This window comes from Microcaecilia unicolor, chromosome 7 (genome assembly GCF_901765095.1).
Source record: "Microcaecilia unicolor chromosome 7, aMicUni1.1, whole genome shotgun sequence".
NCBI classification, from domain to species: Eukaryota; Metazoa; Chordata; class Amphibia; order Gymnophiona; family Siphonopidae; genus Microcaecilia; species Microcaecilia unicolor.
The window spans coordinates 149,188,290-149,211,142 of record NC_044037.1 but is presented as its reverse complement, the minus strand read 5'-3'; the positions used below and the strand labels follow the sequence as shown (position 1 = coordinate 149,211,142).

Below are 22,853 nucleotides of genomic sequence, written 5' to 3'. Positions count from 1 at the left end.
CAGTTCCTCAACTTCTCTTCAAAAAGGTTATCTCCCCCCCCCCCCCCCCCTCCGCATAGGGAATCCACCATTCTCTGCTGGTCAGAGAAATGCAGCCATCAGAGTCTGCGCATCACTGTACCTTGGGCAGAAATTCTGGATGCCACATCAAAAGTGTCGTAAGTGCCCCTGGCTAAGAACTTGCGACACGCCTTCTGCTGCTTGACCAGTTAGCAAAAAGGCTCGGCGTGCTCCGCAGGAAGTGCATCAACCAAGCCAGACAGCTGCCTCACCAAGTTCCGCAAGTAGACGCTCGTGAAGAGCTGGAATGATTGAATATGGGCGATGAGCATTGTGGCCCGATACATTTTTCTCCAAAAGAATCCATGGTCCTAGCTTCTCTGCCTGGGGGAGCCGAAGCATAGTCCCTAGTACTCTTGGCTCTCTTGAGAGCGGCATCCACCACCGGGTTGTGGGGTAACTGAGACCTTGCCAACCCAGGCTCCCGTGGATCCGATATTGGGTGTCAATTTTCTTGGGGACCACAGGGACAGACAGAGGGGATGCCCAGTTCCATATGAGGACTACCTTGAGTACCTCATGGAAGGGAGCCATCATTGCCTCCCTTAGGTGGAGAGGTGTAGTCCAGAACCTCGAGCATCTTAGCCCGTGGTGCTGTTTTTTTGTACTTCGTTCCCTCTCTTTTGTTATATCCAAGGGTACGGCCTCAGCCATTTCCCGCACAAACGAGGAGAAAGAGAGGCTCTCAGGAGGTGATAGCCTTCTCTCAGGTGGCGGGGAAGGTTCTGAAGGAATTCCAAAGGACTAATCAGAGGAAAAGTACCTGGGATCCTCTTCAGACTGGTCGAAGGATAACCGGCCTGGGTGGCCATCGATATCGGAACCGCAAGCAGCAACGGTGTTGCAGGCTGCACCTCAGGCTAGCAGCCAGACGGGTCCACAGTGGAAGACGTGGTAGGCGCAGGCACCCCCGATGCCGACATACATCGCTGCATAAAGGCCTCCAAAAGCTCTGGGAGCAAGGCCCGGAGTCGCTCATTGAGAGCCATCATCTGTAAAGGCTGTGGGGCCGGTGTGGGCTCAGGTTGCCTAACCGCATGGAATGCGGGAGCAGGATCTCGGCAGCTGGGAGATGTGCATGTCGGCACCTCTTGAATGGAGGGGGAGCGCTCCTCCTGGCACCGATGCTTCTCAGGAGCTGGATCCATCGACGTCCCAGAGCTCCCGGCACTGTGCGTTGAAGGAGATCAGTGTTGATGCTTCTTGGCCTTCGCCCGATGCACCTCACCGAGACTCCTCGGTGCCGACGTGGAAAGGGAAAGATACATACATGCAGCACGTATTCTCCGAGGACAGCAGGCTGATTATTCTCACTGATGGGTTGATGTCCGACGGCAGCCCCAGGTCTGGAATTCTTCCTAGCAACAAAGTTTGTAGAGCCCTCGTGCGCACGAGTGTGCGCAGCCATCTTCCCGCCCGTTACGCGAACGTGCCCCTCAGTCAACTTACAAAGCAAGACAAAGGAAGAGACAACTCCAAAGGGGAGGAGGGCGGGTTGGTGAGAACAATCAGCCTGCTGTCCTCGGAGAATACCTGCTACAAGTATGTATCTTTTGCTTTCTCTGAGGACAAGCAGGCTGCTTGTTCTCACTGATGGGGTATCCCTAGCACCTAGGCTCACTCAAAACAATAAACAGGGTCAATTGGGCCAAGCAAGGACATAACATAGATTGACCTGAAAAAATAACAACTAACTGAGAGTGCAGTCTGGAACGGGGTGGGTGGAGTTGGACTCTAAACCCCAAACAGATTCTGCAGCACCGACTGCCCAAACCGACTGTCGCGTCGGGTATCCTGCTGAAGGCAGTAGTGAGATGTGAATGTGTGGACAGATGACCACGTCGCAACCTTGCAAATCTCTTCTATAGCGGCTGACTTCAAGTGGGCCACTGACGCTGCCTTGGCTCGAACACTATGAGCCGTGACATGACCTTCAAGAGTCAGCCCAGCTTGGGCGTAAGTGAAGGATATGTAATCTGCTAGCCAATTTGAAATGGTGCATTTCCCCGACAGCCACTCCCCTTCTGTTGGGATCAAAAGAAACACGAAGCAAAGAAAACAGTGGATACAAAAAAGTCCTCTCTCAAGTGTGTCTTCTTAAGCAAGTTCTTTATTTCAAAACAATTAAACAACGACCCGACACGAATCGTGTTTCGGCCGTATAGGCCTGCGTCAGGGGTCTATTCACTTCCAATAAAGAAAGAGAACATGCAGATAAAATTAACAACCAGTCAACTTTCTGCAAATTGAAATACTCACAGAAGTCAGACTTACTGGCCTGTAATTCCTAACCTCTTCTTTACTTCTGCTTCTGTGGATGGAATGGGAGGAAGGCAGCACCTGAAGAGTCAGGACTGGTCCCGGAGGACTAGAGAAGAGCAGATGTGGTCCCTCTCCACAGAAGCAGAAGTAAAGAAGAGGTTAGGAATTACAGGCCAGTAAGTCTGACTTCTGTGAGTATTTCAATTTGCAGAAAGTTGACTGGTTGTTAATTTTATCTACATGTTCTCTTTCTTTATTGGAAGTGAATAGACCCCTGACGCAGGCCTATACGGCCGAAACACGATTCATGTCGGGTCGTTGTTTTAATTGTTTTGAAATAAAGAACTTGCTTAAGAAGACACCACTTGAGAGAGGACTTTTTTGTATCCACTGTTTTCTTTGCTTCGTTGTTCTTCTGTGGAGAGAACACCTTCTGTGTGTGTGGGATCAAAAGAAACAAACATTTCGGCGGACTGTCTGAATGGGCTTGTCCGCTCCAGATAGAAGGCCAATGCTCTTTTGCAGTCCAATGTGTGCAACTGACGTTCAGCAGGGTGGGTATGAGGACGGGGAAAGAATGTTGGCAAGACAATTGACTGGTTCAGATGGAAATCCGACACCACCTTCGGCAAGGACTTAGAGTGAGTGTGGAGAACTACTCTGTTATGATGAAATTTAGTATAAGGAGCATGGGCTACCAAGGCTTGGAGCTCACTGACTCTACGAGCTGAAGTAACAGACACCAAGAAAATGACCTTCCAGGTCAAGTACTTCAGATGGCAGGAATTCAGTGGCTCAAAAGGAGGTTTCATCAGCTGGGTGAGAACGATATTCAGATCCCATGACACTGGTGGAGATTTGACGTGGGGCTTTGACAAAAGCAAACCTCTCATGAAGCGAACAACTAAAGGCTGTCCAGAGATAGGCTTACCTTCTACACTAATTGCACTAAGATGAACCCTTAAAGAGTTGGTCTTAAGACCAGACTCAGACAAGTGCAGAAGGTATTCAAGCAGGGTCTGTGTAGGACAGAGCGAGGGTCTAGGGCCTTGCTGTTACACCAGACGGCAAACCTCCTCCATTTAAAAGAAGTAACTCTTTTTAGTGGAATCTTTCCTGAAAGCAAGCAAGACTCGGGAGACACCCTCCGACAGACCCAAGGAGGCAAAGTCTAAGCCCTCAACATCCAGGCCATGAGAGCCAGGGACCGGAGGTTGGGATGCAGAAGTGCCCCCTCGTTCTGAAAAATGAGGGTTTGAAAACAGTCCAATCTCCACGGTTCTTCGGAGGACAACTCCAGAAGAAGCGGGAACCAAATCTGACGCGGCCAGAAGGGAGCGATCAGAATCATGGTGCCGCGATCCTGCTTGAGGTTCAGCAAAGTCTTCCCCACCAAAGGTATGGGAGGATATGCATACAGGAGGCCCTTGCCCCAATGTAGGAGAAAGGAATCCGACGCTAGCCTGCCGTGGGCCTGAAGTCTGGAACAGAACTGAGGGACCTTGTGATGGGTCTGAGTGGCAAAAAGATCCACCGAGGGGGTGCCCCACGCTCGGAAGATTTTGCGTACCACACTCGAGCTGAGCGACCACTCGTGAGGTTGCATTATCCTGCTCAATCTGTCGGCCAGACTGTTGTTTACACCCGCCAGATAGGTGGCTTGGAGAAACATGCCGTGCCAGCGAGCCCAAAGACACATCTGAACGGCTTCCTGACACAGGGGGCGAGATCCGGTGCCCCCCTGCTTGTTGATGTAGTACATGGCAACCTTATTGTCTGTCCAAATTTGAATGATTTGATTTGACAGCCGATCTCTGAAAGCCTTTAGCACGTTCCAGACCACTCTCAACTCCAGGAGGTTGATCTGAAGACTGGTTTCCTGGAGGGACCAAACTCCTTGAGTGTGGAGCCCATCGACATGAGCTCCCCACCCCAGAAGAGACACATCCGTCATCAGCACCTTTTGTGCCTGAGGAATTTGAAAGGGACGTCCCACGGTCAAATTGGATCGAATTGTCCACCAATAGAGGGAATTGAGAAACTCTGTGGACAGCTGGATAACATCCTCTAGATCCCCCGCAGCCTGAGACAACTGGGAAGCTAGGGTCCATTGTACTGATCTCATGTGAAGGCGGGCCATGGGAGTCACATGAACTGTGGAGGCCATATGGCCCAACAATCTCAACATCTGCCGAGCTGTGATCTGCTGAGATGCTCTGACCCAAGAAACGAGGGACAGAAGATTGTCTGCCCTTGCTTCAGGGAGGTAGGCGTGAGCCATCTTGGAGTCCAGCAGAGCTCCTATGAATTCTAGTTGTTGGACTGGAAGAAGATGGGACTTTGGATAATTGATAACAAACCCAAGTAGCTCCAGGAGTTTGAGAGTCATCTGAATGGACTGCTGAGCTCCTGCCTCGGAAGTGCTCTTCACCAGCCTATCGTCGAGATAAGGGAAGACATGCACTCCCAGCTTGCGTAGAGACGCTGCCACTACCGCCAGGCATTTGGTGAACACCCGGGGCGCAGAGGCGAGACCAAAGGGCAGTACACAATACTGAAAGTGCTGTGTTCCCAGACGGAATCGAAGATACTGCCTGTGAGCTGGCAGTATCGGAATATGTGTATAAGCATCCTTCAAGTCCAGAGAGCATAGCCAATCGTTTTCCCGAATCATGGGAAGAAGGGTGCCCAGGGAAAGCATCCTGAACTTTTCACGAATCAGATATTTGTTCAGGGCCCTTAGGTCTAGGATGGGACACATCCCCCCTGTTTTCTTTTCCACAAGGAAGTATCTGGAATAGAATCCCAGCCCTTCTTGCCCTGGTGAAACGGGCTCGACCGCATTGGCGCTGAGAAGGGCAGAGAGTTCCTCTGCAAATACCTGCCTGTGCTGGAAGCTGAAGGACTGAGCTCCCGGTGGACAATTTGGAGGTTTAGACATCAAATTGAGGGAGTATCCTAGCCAGACTATTTGAAGATCCCACTGAGCGGAGGTTACAAGAGGCCACCTCTGGTGAAAAAATTTTAACCTTCCTCCGACCGGCAGATCGTCCGGCACAGACACTGGAGCCAGTCAAAAGCCCATCCCTTGCTTTTGCTGGGGAGCTGCTGGGGTCTGTTGAGGCGCACGCTGTTGACGTGAACGAGCGCGCTGGGGCTTAGCCTGAGCAGGCTGGCGGGGAGGATTGTACCTGCGCTTATCGTAAGCTTAGGGAGCATTCCTCTGACCCCCATAAAAACATCTACCTGAAGAGGTAGATGCTGAAGGCGTCCGGTGGGAGAGTTTGTCGAATGTGGTTTCCCTCTGATGGAGCTGTTCTACCACCTGTTCGACCTTCTTGCCAAAAATATCCCCCCGGCAAGGAGCGTCTGCAATCCGCTGCTGGACTCGATTCTCCAGGTCAGAGGCACGCAGCCATGAGAGTCTGTGCATCACTATACCTTGAGCAGCGGCCCTAGACGCAACATCAAAAGTGATGCCTTCAGCTGCCTGACCACCTCCTGAAAAGGCTTGGCCTGCTCCAAAGGGGGCTGATCGACCAAGTCCGCCAGTTGCTTCACATTATTCCACATATGGATGCTCATGTAGAGCTGGTAGGACTGGATCTTACGCCACGAGCATAGAGGAATGATAGGCCTTCCTCCCAAGAGTCCAGACTCCTGCCCCGGGGGCGCCGAGGCGTAATCCTTAGAACTCTTGAGAGCGGAATCCACAACCCCAGAGTCATGAGGCAACTGGGTCTTCATCAACTCCGGGTCCCCGTGAATCCGGTACTGGGACTCAACGTTTTTAGGGATGGTGGGATTAGTTAGTGGTTTCATCCAGCTCGCCATCAATGTCTGCTTAAGGACATTATGTAGGGGAACAGTGGATGACTCCTTAGGTAGTGAAGGATAGTCCAGGACCTCGAACATCTCAGCCCTGGGTTCCTCCTCAGTAACCACTGGGAAGGGAATGGCCGTAGACATTTCCCGGACAAAAGACAAGAAAGACAAACTCTCGGGGGGAGAGAAAGCTTTCTCTCTGGTGAAGGAGTAGGATCAGAAGGAAGACCACAAGACTCCTCATCCGAGAAATATCTTGGGTCCTCCTCTGCCTCTCACGAGGCCTCTCCCTCGGTATCAGACAAGAACTCTCTGACCGCAGTCTGAAGCCGGGCCCGACTCGACGCCGAGGAGCGATGTCCTTGATGACGGTGTCAAGAAGTAGACTACCGTGCTGACGGCGATGAAGCTCCCTCCACCGAAGTCGATGGGGAAACCACTTGGGTGGCAGCCGACGCCGTAGGCCGCACCACAGACGGGGAGCCAGCCGCCGCATCCATCAACGGTACCGTAGGCGCAAGCACCGCCGGTACCGGAACAGACAATTGCAGCAGCCTTTCCAGGATCCCTGGAAGAATGGCTTTGAGGTGCTCGTCACGAGTGGCTGTGGAGAAAGGCTGGGGAGTCAGTGCAGGAGTCGAAGCCCGAATCTGCTGAGGAGGTGGAGGCGGTACCGGGCTGTCCGAAGAAGTGCGCATCGACACTTCCTGAATGGAGGGTGAGCGGTCCTCCCGGCGTCGATGCTTCATGGGTGCTGAATCCTTCGGCGTCCCAGAGCTCTTGGTACCATGGTGGAAGGGCGACCGATGCCGGTGCTTCTTCGCCTTCGCTCGAAGCACGGTCTCGGTACCCCCAGGTACCGACGAGGAAGACGTTGAATCCAAACGTCTCCTCGAGGTCGGGTCCGAAGAAGGTCGGTCCCGATGGGTCTGCGCCGCAGGGGTCCTCGAGGCAGGTGGAGACTCACTCGATGGCCCATTGCTGCCAGTGTGAGATGGTCTCTGGACAGCCATTACCTGCGCTCCAGACGTCGATGCACTCTCCGATGCTGACATTGACACCGCCGCCGCCGATCTCGGTACTGCTGCTGACGTCGACGCTGAAGGACCGGGCGAAGCGTGGAACAGGCACTCACACTGAGCTAATCTCGATGCTTGTGACCGCTTTTTAAGACCACGACACAAAGTACAAGCGTCAGGGAGGTGACTCGCCCCAACACAATGAATACATGAAGCGTGTGGATCAGTGACTGAGATCGCCCGGCTGCACCGAGTGCACTTCTTGAAGCCGCTGGCAATCTTCGATGACATTGATGGAAAAATTGCGGCGGCGAAATCAAAAGACGCGATGGCGCCAAAAAGAAGGGGAAAACAAAACCCCATACGGGCGGCCAACAGGGCCGCACACGAAACGAAAACAAAAAAACTACCGCAAACTAAAGAGAAGGGCGGCTAAGTTTAACTCTTTTTTTTTTAAACAAGAAAACAAGTGAGCAAACTCGCGAAAACGAGGAAAAAAGACGGTAAAAACTGGAAGGGCTCTCTCCTGAGGCGCAAAGCGACCGAAAAACAGCCACCCTGACCGCGGGAAAAAAAGAGACTGAGGGGCACTTTCGCGCAACGAGCGGGAAGATGGCCGCGCATGTGCGTTGTGCGCACTCGTGCGCATGAGGGCTCTAGCAAACTTTGTTGCTAGGAAGAATTCTGGACCTGGGGCTGCCGTCGGACGTCAACCCATCAGTGAGAACAAGCAGCCTGCTTGTCCTCGGAGAATCCTCATGACCCGCAGTATCTTTTATGATAAGGTCAGCCTTATACTGCAAAGATCTGTTAAACAAAATTGTAACTCCCCCACCTATGAGAACCAGAGGAGGAACAAAATACTTCACCCACCCTGGTTCATCTTTGCTTTAGGTGTTCTGCATCTGTAAGCATGGTCTCTTGCAGACAGGTGATATCCACCCTGTGACACTTCAAGGCAGACAAGTTTTCACTGCATTTCATTGGGGTAGATATCCCCCCCACACACACACACTTTCCACATGGCAATCCGAGTGGTACCATTAGACATCAACCCAGTCCCCAGAGCCCCTGTGGAGTAAGAGAGCAAAAAATCCAAAACAGGCAACTAGGGTGCCCAGCCTTCACCCCAATTACTGTTAGTCTCCTATGCCAGTGAACCACATTTTTCGGCTCCTGACATACAATCTCACACCATGCAACTAGTACAGACATCCAGCTCCAAGTCACACAGCAAACAAACAGGGCAACTCCCCAACCAATCCATCCCCACCCCTCCAACCCACCTACTCCTCAGCCTCCCGAGAACCCCCCAGCCTCCCTATTTCTACCCACATTGCTAAAGCGCAGTGAGAAGATCACAGCTTGATGCACGGGTCCCTGCACCCCACAGTAATGCATTAACAATAGAAGAACCTAAATGAACAGGAAGCATCAGGATAACATAAAGTAATAAAGAAGAATAAGAAAAAACAGCTGGAATAAATGTATATAATCAGTCCCCAACATGAAAACATTACTCTTGCCCCCGAGAAATGAAGTTTTTCAGACAAGGTGGCACAAATGGGTGAATATCGCCGATGACACTTCTGCAATGCAGGTGAAAAATCTTGGAAAATCTTAATAGGTGATCCTTCAGACTGAAGAGTATCCCTCTTAAGTCTGTACCCCCAGAGGATATCCAAGAACATAAGAATAGCCATACTGGGTTAGACCAAAGGTCCAGCTAGCCCAGCATCCTGTTTCCAACAGTGGCCAAGCCAGGTCACAAGTACCTGCAGAAATCCAAATAGAGGCAACATTCCATGCAACCAATCCCAGGGCAAACTGTAGCTTCCCCATGTCTGTCTCAGTAGCAGACTATGGACTTTTCCTCCAGGAACTTGTCCAAACCTTTTTTAAACCCAGATATGCTAACTGCTGTTACTACATCTTCTGGCAAAGAGTTCCAGAGATTAACTATTAATTGAGTGAAAAAATATATATTTTTAAAGTATTTCCATGTAACTTCCTTGAGTGTCCCGTAGTCTTTGTACTTTTGGAATGAGTAAAAAATCAATTCACTTCTACTCGTTCTACACCACTCAGGATTTTGTAGTCCTCAATTATATCTCCCCTATCTATCTCTTTTCCAAGATGAAGAGACCTAATCTCTTTAGCCTTTCCTCATATGAGAGGAGTTCCATCCCCTTTATCATCTTGTGCTTGAAATTTAAGATTTTAATTACCTGGACCACACAAAGATAAAAGCAGCCATCTTGTTGTCTGCCCATGAGGTATGTTCTCTCCAAGCAGATAAAAGGTGTGGAGGACCTGAAGCTCCTCAGACCTGTATCCTGTTAGCTCAATGCATAATGTAATCTCTCTTTCTATGTGTTGCACATTGTTTTAAAATTATTCTCATGGTGTATTGTAAACCCCCAGGGGTTGCTCTGGTGTGTGCTGAGGCCCTCTAGTGACTCCCGTCCAGGTTCACCTGCGCTCAGCTTCTGAACAGCTTGAAAAACAAATGCACTTCCTGCTTTCCACCTGGCCTCACTAACCCCTGGCTCCAGCTGATTTTTTCCTAGTGGCTTGCAGGCACCCACCTCAATATCCTGGGTTCCTGCTTCACTCAGGGTGACTGCTCGGACCTGCCTTCCGTCCCCCTGGAACTCTTTCCAGTTATGTCCAACGTGCCCCGGTCACTCCTCTTGCTCACGGACAGTGACCCACTGCACTTTCCCTGAGACTATAACTCTGCTTCTCCAGCCTTCAGAAATATGCAAATTCAGACAGTCAACATATGCAAATTCAAGTTATTAGTACTTGGCTGCAGTCATGTGGGGAACAACTTCTCTCCAGTTCTTATTCATTTACCAGTTCACTCACTGAGCCCATTTACTTGAGAGACCTGGGTCTCTGTGTATAACAGCCACCACCCCTGGATAGGACACTCTTCACAACTTTATCGTCCTATCCTCCACCCCACGGCTATTAGGTACTTTCACTTCACACCATACATAATGTCATAAATCCTGTCCACAGCTAGGTAAGTACCTCTTAGGTTTTTGAGGGAACCTTCTCTCAACTTTCCAGGAGCTCTCCTTCAGCAGGTTACTTCCTTCTTTTTCTCCCTCTTGTAATCCTCAGACTCCAGGCGTTGCAGGTCCCCTCATCTTCTCTCCCTAGCTCCTCAGGAGGTACTGTTTATATAGGGCTACTACTAGCCCACCACACCCTTTCTGGGGCCCCCCTCCTAGTTCTGGAAGAGTCCAGAGCCTTCTGGGTGTCCTTCTCTTAACAGGCCTTAGCGGGAGCTCCCCCTGCTGGCCTCTTCAGGAAATTACCCTGATGTCCCTTTTCATAGTGCTGGTAGGAAAGCGCCATCTAGCGGCCTCCTCAGGGTAGGGCAGTCCTGTGTTTATCACAGTATGTACTTTAACCTAATTTTCAAAGAGAAATTACTAGGGTAGTAGTTCTTTGGAATTCTGCACAAAGTTCCACCGCATCTCAAAAAAGATATGGTGGAATAAGAAAAGATACAGAGAAGGGTGATGAAAATGATAAAGAGGAAGGGAAAACTTCCCTATAAGGAAAGGCTAAAGTGGCTAGGGCTCTTCAGCTTGGAGAAAAGATGGCTGACATGAAAGAGGTCTATAAAATAATGAGTGGAATGGAAAATGGAAGAAGGAACAGTCTGAAAATAACAAAAAGCAGCATAAGGAGTGTCAAAGCAAATGCAAGGCGCAGATAAAGAAGGCCAAGAGGGATTACGAAAAAAAGATAGCATTAGAGGCAAAAAAACATAGCAAAAATTTTTTTGCAGTATATTAAAAGCCGGCAAAAGAATTGCTTGGCCTGCTGGATGAGCGAGGGGTAAAAGGGGCGATCAAGGAAGATAAAGATGTAGAGGGGAGATTTTTTTTGTTACATTTGTACCCCGCGCTTTCCCACTCATGGCAGGCTCAATGCGGCTTACATGAATTCTTTGCTTCGGTCTTCATCAAGGAAGATTTGGGTGGGATACCGGTGTCGGAAATGGTATTTCAAGCGGACAAGTCGGAGAAAATTACTGACTTCACGGTAAACCTGGAGGACGTAATGGGGCAGTTCAGCAAACTGAAGAGTAGCCAATCTCCTGGACCGGATGGCATTCATCCTAGAGTACTGATAGAACTGAAAAATGAGCTTGCGGAGCTACTGTTAGTGCAATTTATCCTTAAAATCGAGCGTGGTACTGGAAGATTGGAAGTTGGCCAATGTAACACCTATTTTTAAAAAAGGTTCCAGGGGAGATCCGGGAAATTATAGACCAGTGAGTCTGACGTCGGTGCCGGAGAAAATGTTAGAGGCTATTATCAAAAACAAAATTACAGAGCACATCCAAGGACATGGATTACTGAGACCAAGTCAGCACGGCTTTTGTGTGGGGAAATCATGCCTGACCAATTTACTTCAATTCTTTGAAGGAGTAAACAAACATGTGGACAAAGGGGAGCCTGTTGATATTGTGTATCTGGATTTTCAAAAGGTGTTTGACAAGGTACCTCATGAAAGGCTACAGAGGAAATTGGAGGGTCATGGGATAGGAGGAAACGTCCTAATTTGGATTAAAAACTGGTTGAAGGATAGGAAACAGAGAGTGGGGTTAAATGGGCAGTATTCACAATGGAGAATGGTAGTTAGTGGGATTCCTCAGGGGTCTGTGCTAGGACCGCTGCTTTTTAATATATTTATAAATGATTTAGAGACGGGAGTAACTAGCGAGGTAATTAAATTTGCTGATGACACAGAGTTATTCAAAGTTGTTAACTCGCGACAGGATTGTGAAAAATTACAGAAGGACCTTACGAGACTGGGCGGCTAAATGGTAGATGACGTTTAATGTGAGCAAGTGCAAGGTGATGCATGTGGGAAAAAAGAACCCAAATTATAGCTACGTCATGCAAGTTTCCACATTAGGAGTTATGGACCAAGAAAGCGATCTGGGTGTCGTCATTGATAATACACTGAAACCTTCTGCTCAGTGTGCTGCTACAGCTAGGAAAGCGAATAGAATGTTGGGTATCATTAGGAAAGGTATGGAAAACAAGTGTGAGGATGTTATAATGCCGTTGTATCGCTCCATGGTGTGACCGCACCTTGAGTATTGTGTTCAATTCTGGTCGCCGCATCTCAAGAAAGATATAGTAGAATTGGAAAAGGTGCAGTGAAGGGCGACTAAAATGATAGCGGGGATGGAACGACTTCCCTATTAAGAAAGACTAAGGAGGCTAGGGCTTTTCAGCTTGGAGAAGAGACGGCTGAGGGGAGACATGATAGAGATATATAAAATAATAAGTGGAGTGCAACAGGTGGATATGAAGTGTCTGTTCGCGCTTTACAAAAATACTAGGACTAGGGGGCATGTGATGAAACTACAGTGTAGCAAATTTAAAGAAATCGGAGAAAAGTTTTCTTCATCCAACGCATAATTAAACTCTGGAATTCGTTGCCGGAGAAAGTGGTGAAGGTGGTTAGCTTAGCAGAGTTTAAAAAGGGGTTAGACGTTTTCCTAAAGGACAAGTCCATAAACCGCTACTAAATGGACTTGGGAAAAATCCACAATTCCAGGAATAACATGTATAGAATGTTTGTACGTTTGGGAAGCTTTCCAGGTGCCCTTGGCCTGGATTGGCAACTGTCGTGGACAGGACGCTGGGCTCGATGGACCCTTGGTCTTTTCCCAGTGTGGCATTACTTATGTACTTATGTTTACTCTTTCCAAAAATACTAGGATTAGGGGGCATGCAATGACGCTACAAAATAGTAAATTTAAAATGAATCGGAGAAAATATTTCTTCACTCAACATGTAATTAAACTCTGGAATTCGTTGCCAGAGAATGTAGTAAAAGCAGTTAACTTAGCGAGGTTTAAAAAAGGTTTGGATAGCTTCATTAAAAAAAAAACAAAGTCCATAAGCCATTATTGAAACGGAGAAAATCCACAACTTATTTCTAGGATAAGCAGCACAAAATGTATTGTATTGTTTTGGGATCTTGCCAGGTACTTGTGACCTAGATTGCCCACTGTTAGAAACAGGATGCTGGGCTTGATGGACCTTTGTTCTGTCCCAGTATGGCAATACTTATGTACTTATATACTTATGTACACACACTAAAAGCATCAACATACTCTGCGCCACCTATTCTGTGCAAGTAGTTGAATAGGGTAAAAACACGGAGCCCAACTGTCAAAGGTTTTATGTGGGTAAACATGCCCATTCCCCTCAGTACAAATAAAAGGGAACAGGGTTCTGTTGGGAGGGAACAGGGTTCTGTTGGGAGAGAACAAGCATGGTAATTTCATTTTTAAATCATCACATGTACTTTCTCTCAGTATTTCCATACTCATGGTCTGAATGCTAATGCACTATCAAAGATATAATGTGTATGTAGCTTCCTATTAAAAATGAGCTTGCAGATGCACAGACAACATACCTAGATAAATGCTTTGAAAACTGTTTCCCCCTTCATTATTAGAAAATAAATGTAAATAAACCAGCATCTGTCCCCATAAGCAAAAGAGAGAGTTATTTGATTAATATAGCAGTATTGGCTATCAGTGGCGTTCATAGGGGGGGCGGACACCCGGGGCGGCGCCCCGCCTCCCGGGTGCAGCGCCCCCCCCGATGCAGCGCGGACCCCCCCCCCGGCGAAAGACACCCCCCCCCCCGCGAAAGAGGCCCCCCCCGGGGTGCATGCCGCTGGGGGGGGGGTTGCCGCAGCGCGCGCCTGCCGCGAGTTTAATAACTTTGCTCGTTCGCTGCAGCTCCCTCTGCCCTGGAACAGGAAGTAACCTGTTCCGGGGCAGAGGGAGCTGCAGCGAACGAGAGAAGTTAGCGAACTCTCGCAGCAGGCACGCGCCGCAGCACCCCCCAGCGGCGTGCACCCGGGGTGGACCGTCCCCACCCCTTGGTACGCCACTGCTGGCTATTACCTCCTCTGGTATGAAAGGTATACTGTTGTCATAGAATCTATTACCAAAAAGTTAAATCCATGCACAAAATAATCATTATTTGAAATGGAAATCACAATCCAATTAAGTATATTTTAAACATAAATAATTGAGAAACTCACCGCAAAAGACTGATTTTCTGAGGTGCTGGAGACTTGAAGCCCTTCATCTTTCAGAGTTCCTACTTCTGTCCGGTCTCCCCTAAAAGTAAGAAACAGCTAGGTAACATATAGTTGGTAATTTTCAAACAGCCCACATAAATGCAAGCACACAGATACTTTTATCATATGTATTTAAATTTTCATTTTGCACATATTTCTTCAGGTGGTGGGGGGGGGGGGGGGGGGGGGGTAAATAGCATACATCCTTTTGAAAATCGTATTTGCATGGCCTGTTTTTCTTTTCCAACCTAACTTTCCCCCACCCCTCCTGCATACACTATAGAAGCCTTGAATGTTTGGCAGTTCAAATTTAATGCAAAAAAGTGCAAAGTGATACACTTGGGATGTAGAAATTCAAAAAGAGAAGTATGCGCTAGGGACTGAAAGACTGACACAAACGGATCAGGAGAGAGACCTTGGGGTGATAGTGTCTGAGGATCTCAAGGCAGTGAATCAAAGTGACAAGGTGATGGCTATTGCCAGAAGAATGCTAGGCTGAATAGAGAGAGGCATAACCAGTAGAAGAAAGGAGATGTTGATGCCCCTATACAAGTCATTAGTGAGGTTCCATTTGGAGTATTGTGTCCAGTTTTAGAGGCCGTATCTCTTCAAAGACATAAAAAGACTTGAGGCGGTTCAGATGAAGGTGACAAAAATGGTACAGCATTTGTGCAACAAGACGTATGAGAAGAGACTGGGAGACTTGAATATGTACAGTGGGGGAAATAAGTATTTGATCCCTTGCTGATTTTGTAAGTTTGCCCACTGACAAAGACATGAGCAGCCCATAATTGAAGGGTAGGTTATTGGTAACAGTGAGAGATAGCACATCACAAATTAAATCCGGAAAATCACATTGTGGAAAGTATATGAATTTATTTGCATTCTGCAGAGGGAAATAAGTATTTAATCCCTCTGGCAAACAAGACCTAATACTTGGTGGCAAAACCCTTGTTGGCAAGCACAGCGGTCAGACGTCTTCTGTAGTTGATGATGAGGTTTGCACACATGTCAGGAGGAATTTTGGTCCACTCCTCTTTGCAGATCATCTCTAAATCATTAAGAGTTCTGGGCTGTCGCTTGGCAACTCGCAGCTTCAGCTCCCTCCATAAGTTTTCAATGGGATTAAGGTCTGGTGACTGGCTAGGCCACTCCATGACCCTAATGTGCTTCTTCCTGAGCCACTCCTTTGTTGCCTTGGCTGTATGTTTTGGGTCATTGTCGTGCTGGAAGACCCAGCCACGACCCATTTTTAAGGCCCTGGCGGAGGGAAGGAGGTTGTCACTCAGAATTTTACGGTACATAGCCCCATCCATTCTCCCATTGATGCGGTGAAGTAGTCCTGTGCCCTTAGCAGAGAAACACCCCCAAAACATAACATTTCCACCTCCATGCTTGACAGTGGGGACGGTGTTCTTTGGGTCATAGGCAGCATTTCTCTTCCTCCAAACACGGCGAGTTGAGTTCATGCCAAAGAGCTCAATTTTTGTCTCATCTGACCACAGCACCTTCTCCCAATCACTCTCGGCATCATCCAGGTGTTCACTGGCAAACTTCAGACGGGCCGTCACATGTGCCTTCCGGAGCAGGGGGACCTTGCGGGCACTGCAGGATTGCAATCCGTTATGTCGTAATGTGTTACCAATGGTTTTCGTGGTGACAGTGGTCCCAGCTGCCTTGAGATCATTGACAAGTTCCCCCCTTGTAGTTGTAGGCTGATTTCTAACCTTCCTCATGATCAAGGATACCCCACGAGGTGAGATTTTGCGTGGAGCCCCAGATCTTTGTCGATTGACAGTCATTTTGTACTTCTTCCATTTTCTTACTATGGCACCAACAGTTGTCTCCTTCTCGCCCAGCGTCTTACTGATGGTTTTGTAGCCCATTCCAGCCTTGTGCAGGTGTATGATCTTGTCCCTGACATCCTTAGACAGCTCCTTGCTCTTGGCCATTTTGTAGAGGTTAGAGTCTGACTGATTCACTGAGTCTGTGGACAGGTGTCTTTCATACAGGTGACCATTGCCGACAGCTGTCTGTCATGCAGGTAACGAGTTGATTTGGAGCATCTACCTGGTCTGTAGGGGCCAGATCTCTTACTGGTTGGTGGGGGATCAAATACTTATTTCCCTCTGCAGAATGCAAATAAATTCATATGCTTTCCACAATGTGATTTTCCGGATTAAATTTGTGATGTGCTATCTCTCACTGTTACCAATAACCTACCCTTCAATTATGGGCTGCTCATGTCTTTGTCAGTGGGCAAACTTACAAAATCAGCAAGGGATCAAATACTTATTTCCCCCACTGTATACACTAGAGGAAAGGAGAGGTGATATGATGGTGAAATTAGGCCCTACCTGCTAATTTTCTTTCCTCTAGACCCTCCAGACTGGTCAAGACGCTTGGGTTATGCACTCCTACCAGTAGAGGGAGACTGAGAACACTAAAACTGTAACAATGTATAAGCCACCTGCCAACCCCCAAGCAGCCAGTAAATCAGTAACAAAGCAGAAAAGAACAATCAAACACATAAAATGAAAACACAGAACCCTGTACTCAGAACTCAAAACAGATACGAATATGCTTCTGTCGACCGAATGCCAAAGCGCTGCGGTCCGCCCCTGACAACGCAGAGGCTACTACCACTGAACTTCAGAAAACGATAAGTCCAGAACTAAAGACCTATCAGTCATAGCAACCCTGAGGCACAAAACCAAAACCAGCCTGCAGACCACACTAGACTAAAACATACCAGGTGGGTTCTTGACTGGTCTGGAGGGTCTAGAGGAAAGAAAATTAGCAGGTAGGGCCTAATTTCATCTTCCTCGGCGACCCTCCAGACTGGTCAAGACGCTTGGGAAGTACCAAAGCAGTCTAAGGGCGGGAACCCCGAAAACCAGAAGTCAGAACTGCCGCACCAAAACTCGCATCCACTCTAGCCTGCACATCAATCCTATAATGCTTCACAAAAGAATGCAGAGAGGACCAGACAGCCGCTCTGCAAATATCTTGAGGAGGAATCAAACTACTTTAAGCCCAGGAGGAAGCCACCCACCCGAGTAGAATGCGCCTTAAGTACCGAAGGCACCTCACGCCCCTTGAGCAAGTATGCTGAAGAAACTGCCTCTTTCAACCATCTGGATATCGTTGCTTTAGAAGCTGCAGCACCCTTCTTAGGTCCCCCATACAACACAAACAATCTATCAGAGACCCGAAACACTTGATTCCTTGTCAAGTAAGAACGCAAAGCTCGACGAACATCCAATTTAGCTAAACGGCGAGTCGAATCTCCCGACCTAACGCCCAAAATTAGCAAAGAAATGTCCTGATTCACATGAAAAGAGGAAACCACCTTAGGCAAAAAGGATGAAACGGGCTTCAAGGACACCTTTTCCTTAGAAAAAGTCAAAAAAGGAGCACGACAAGACAAAGCCTGCAACTCTGAAATCCGCCGAGCCAAAGCAATAGCCACCAAAAACACTGTCTTCAGAGTGAGATCCTTAAAAGTACTTGAAACCAACGGCTCAAAGAGGGAACCCACCAACACCAGATTCAAATCCCACGGAGGAACAACCTGACACCGCGGCGGACGAATCAACTTCACGCTCCGCAAAAAATGAACCACGTCCGGAGAAGAGGCCAAGGATACACCCTGTACCTTCCCCCGGAAACAAGCCAAAGCCGCAACCTGTACCTTGCAAAATTTCTAGCACTTCCGGAACTGAAGTGTGCCAAGGAGAATAAGAACGTTTCTGACACCAATTTTCAAAAATTCACCACATGCGAACATAAGCGACGGAGGTGGACCATTTACGGGACTGCAACATAGTATCAATTACTCTGGACGAAAACCCTTTGTTCCGCAACCTGTTCCTCTCAAGAGCCAAGCCGTAAGCGAGAACGGAGACGGATCGGGCATCACTATGGGGCCTTGCACTAACAACACCGACTCTTCCAGAGACAGCGGACCCCGAACTGCCAGACGCACTAGATCTCCGTACCACGGCCGACGAGGCCAATTCAGAGCTACCAGAATCACTGTGCCTAAGTGCTGCTCTATTCTCTGAACTACACGACCTACCAGGGCCCAAGGAGGAAACATGTACAACAGCTGTTGAGGAGGCCATGAAAGCACCAGGGCGTCGATCCCCTTGGACCGCGGATCCCGACGATGACTGAAAAACCGGGGCACCTGAACATCACGATGAGGTCCATCACAGGCAGACCCCACTCCATCACCAGACCATGAAACAGCGAACGATGAAGTGACCACTCTCCGGGGTCCAATGTCTGTCTGCTCAGAAAATCTGCGCTCACGTTGTCCACGCCGGCCACGTGACCTGCTGAGAGACATTGCAGACGAACTTCCGCAGAATGCATTAACCCTGCTGTCTTCTCGTCGACCGCACGTCTCTTCGTGCCCCCCTTGACGATCGACATATGCGACGGCCGTGGCATTGTCGGACAGAACCCAGACCGCCTTGCCGCCTAGAACATACTGAAGAGCCTGGAGAGCCGAATGGATCGCCCGCGTTTCCATAAGATTAATGGACCATCCGGCCTCCTCTGATGACCAACAGCCCTGGACCACCTGTCCGAGGCAATGGGCCCCCCAACCTCCCAGACTGGCATCCGTGGTGAGAACAATCTAGTCTGGAGAATCCAAGGGCATGCCCTTCTCCAGATTCAGCGTGTGAAGCCATGACTAAAGGCTGATGCGGGGAGCATCCAGCAAAAAGAGTCTCTCCTCAAGTCCTGAGTGAGACTAGCGATCCAGCAGGGACGAATGTAACTGCCGCCATGCTGACTCTGTCCCATTAAACCACGTTTGTGTTCTGTAATTTTATTCTTTATAATAATTTCCAATATTTTGCCCGGCACTGACGTCAGGCTTACTGGTCTGTAATTTCCAGGATCACTCCTAGAACCCTTTTTAAAAATGTAATTCAAGCTTTCATAGCTTTCCACAAATCAATCCAGAGACCTGTGGGTTATGTCCCTCTGCCAGCAGATGGAGAGAGAGAACTTAAGAGGTTTACTATATATGGTCATGTGCAGCCACCTCTGTATCTAGCAGGTGGATGGTCATAACCGTTCGGCTCTGGATTGCTTAGCTCCTGGCCTAGTCCCTCAGGCCCGGTAGAACTTTTAGGGTTGAAGTGGCCCGGGCTTAGGGTCTAGGTGTACACCTGGTGATGCCAGTTTCCTCCTATTGGTCCCTTCCTAGTCTGCCTTGACTGAGATTTGTTCTGGCTCTCTCCTGCCGTTTATAAAAATAAATAAATAAATAAATAAAAGCAAGCACCTCACGGCCTGGCCACCTTAGCACTGTGGTGTGAGGCTCAAACTTGCCTCTGGTAGCAGATTCCCAAATGGGGGTGAGTATGGGGGTCTGTGCCAGAGCCGGTGGTGGGAGGCAGGACTGGTGGTTGGGAGGCGGGGATAGTGCTGGGCAGACTTATACGGTCTGTGCCCTGAAAAAGACAGGTACAAATCAAGGTAAGGTATACACAAAATGTGGCACATGTGAGTTATCTTGTTGGGCAGACTGGATGGACCGTGCAGGTCTTTTTCTGCCATCATCTACTATGTTACTATGTAAGCCAAGGCCCACGGAACTACTTCTATCGACGCTGCCATGAGACCCAATATCTGCAGATAAGAGTGAGCTGAAGGATATCTCTTGGAGCAAAGCTGATGAATCAGAGCCTGCATCTTGACAATCCAAGCTGACAGTAGGAACACTCGCCCCTTCAACATATCGAAACGAACTCCCAGATACTCCAGGGACTGCGACGGAACTAGGTGACTCTTGTCCATGTTCACTACCCAACTGACTCCAAGAAACTCACCACTCTCGCAGTCGCCTCTACACTCTCCTGCCTTGACTTGGCTTGAATCAGCCAATCGTCGAGGTACAGATGCACCAAGATTCCTTGCTTCCTCAATGCCGCCGCTATGACCACTATAACCTTGGAAAAGGTATGAGGTGCCATCGCAAGACCGAACGGCAGAGCACAGAATTGAAAATGCTGTCCTAAGACCGCAAAACGAAGAAAACGCTGATGCGCCACCCGGATGGGAATATGTAGATAGGCTTCTGTCAGATCCAACAAAGTGAGAAACTCCCCCGACTGAACAGCTAGGATGACCGAACACAAAGTCTCCATCCAGAAGGAGGGAACCTTCAGCGCCCCGTTGACCGTTTTCATATCTAAAATAGGCCGGAAGGTACCCTCCTTCTTGGGAACCACGAAATAAATCGAGTAACAACCCGCCCCCCTCTCTGAGGTGGGTACGGCGAACCACAGCCCCCAGATCGATCAACCGGAGGGTTTGGCGAATTGCCCTGGCCTTGAGACGAGAGCGACATGGAGATCCCAGAAAAAAAAATAGCGGAAAGAGGGCCATCAAACTCTAGGGCTGCGTAAGCTGAAAAAAATCGCCCTCTAGGCGCACCATTGGCCCTACCCGGACTGTACCACTGAGCATCTTGCAGACAACCATGGCCCAATACCCCTCGACCACCTGTTCAGGGACGCATCACTGGCAGGTGTGGAACCTTAGCATCCCCAGGACCGCGTACCAACTTATCCAGCTCTTCTCCAAACAGCATAGAGCCCTTGAAGGGGAGAGAACACAATTTGGACTTAGAGGCCGCATCTGCGACCCAACCTCGAGGCCAAAGAGCCTGACGAGCTCCCACAACCAATGCATATTTTTTTTTCCGACATGTGCAGCAAATCATAAAGAACTTCCGCTAAGAAAGAAGAGCCCATCTCCAGATTTTGTTAGTTCCTGCACCCAGGAAGATCTATCCACTGCTGGATCATCTAAGAGTTTTTCAGCCCAGCGGAAGCAAACACAAGCTACTAAACCTCCACACACCGAGGCCTGCAGCGACAAGGCAGACAGATCAAAACTACGCCTAATAAAGGATTCCTATCTTGAGGATCCCTGAGATCAGCCCCCCCATCAACAGGAATAGCAGTGGCTTTAGTGACCGCCGTCACCACCGCGTCTACTGTAGGAGAGTTTAAGGAGTCCCTATCCTCTTGCGGAAGAGACTAAAGCCTCACCATAGCTCTAGCCACCCTACAAGCAGAATCTGGGGAAGACCACTCCTGAATGATCATATCTCTGAGGTCTTTATTCATGGGAAAAGAATGGGAAGACCAGCGAATACCCTTAACTAAAGGTCTACCTGCTTTACCTCCGCCACCGTGGTCTCAGGAGAATCAAATTTAAGTGTAGCAACCACCTGATCAATCAATTCAGCCAGCTCATCTCTATGAAAGATCCTCACTACCGAGGGATCTTCACCTGGCAAGGACCCCTCCTTCTCAGGACAGGTGTCCAAAAGAACGTCATCTCCAAGATCACTTCACTCCTCTTCTGAGTGCTGTAAGGACAAAAACTCAGGGTCTTCTGACCACTTCAGACGAGGGCGCTTGGCAACTAAGGGACCTACCCCCCTTCTGAAGGTCTGCCTGCTGGGAACCTGACTTCCACGCCTGGAACATCGACCAAATAAAATCAGGTGAGAATCCCATGCCCCCTGAGCACTCAGGAGACCAGCCTACGTTCTGCCCCTGAAAATCCTGCAATGTCTGAGGCAAAACCGCAGGGCTGGAGGAATCCAAGATGGTGGCGGTTCCACCCAAAATCAGAACCGCCGCTACCGCACCCGGGAGCAAGGATGTATCAACAGAGCTCGAGCCAATCCCGGAAACCTCTGTGGACAATACCAGAGGTGAAGAAAGAGGTGGTTTCGGCTCCCCACAGAGCCTGCATTGTGCCCCCGGCACGTCCACACCTCGGTGCACACAGAACCGGCAACGGGACGGTTTCCCCGCTGACATCCCTCAGGGAAGAAAGGAGGTAAGCAACGCAACAGGCAGCAGCACCCAGACTCACTGTCTCTCACAAACACACTGCAGCTCTCCCGGTCAGCCCCAAAACAAACAAGCAGAGCTTTTCTTTTTTTGTTGTTTTTTCAACTGGCTTCTTACCTCCTAGCCCGGTTGCTAAAAGCTGACAAGGGCTATGGCTCTCAAGGTTCCTGCAATCACACAGGAGTCGAGGCGCAGGGCTGACTGCTCAGGAGAGCACAGCAGGGGGAGGGACCCGATCACCGGGTGTGACACCCCAGGGGATAAACGGAGCCCCACTGGAGCCACTTCCCCGAAGCACACAGATTCTAAGTACAGGGTGCTAACCAACAAAAGGCCTAAAACAAATCCCAGGCCTACCAGACCAGATTGACTGCTCAGGCTGTACGTCTACCCTCTGCTGGAGACTGAGATTTACTGGCTGCTTGGGGGTTGGCAGGTGGCTTAAAGCGAAAGCTACATACCTGTAGAAGGTATTCTCAGAGGACAGCAGGCTGATTGTTCTCACAGATGGGTTGACGTCCACGGCAGCCCCCTCCGATCGGAGATCTTCACTAGCAACAACGTTTGCTAGCCCTCGTGTGCGCATGCGCGACTGTCTTCCCGCCCAAACGCAAGTGTGCTCGACAGTCCAGTAAATAGCAAAGACAAGGGA

General features: G+C 49.1%; 1 long non-coding RNA gene across 1 annotated transcript; it reads right to left on the bottom strand.

Moving 5' to 3' along the window:
• Nucleotides 1-708: 708 nt before the first annotated feature.
• LOC115474850 lies at nt 709-17,031 on the bottom strand. Its single transcript, XR_003942918.1, has 3 exons — nt 17,021-17,031; nt 15,236-15,241; nt 709-840 (listed from the first exon to the last, which is right to left on the bottom strand). It is a non-coding gene; the product is annotated as an uncharacterized LOC115474850 (long non-coding RNA).
• Nucleotides 17,032-22,853: the final 5,822 nt, after the last annotated feature.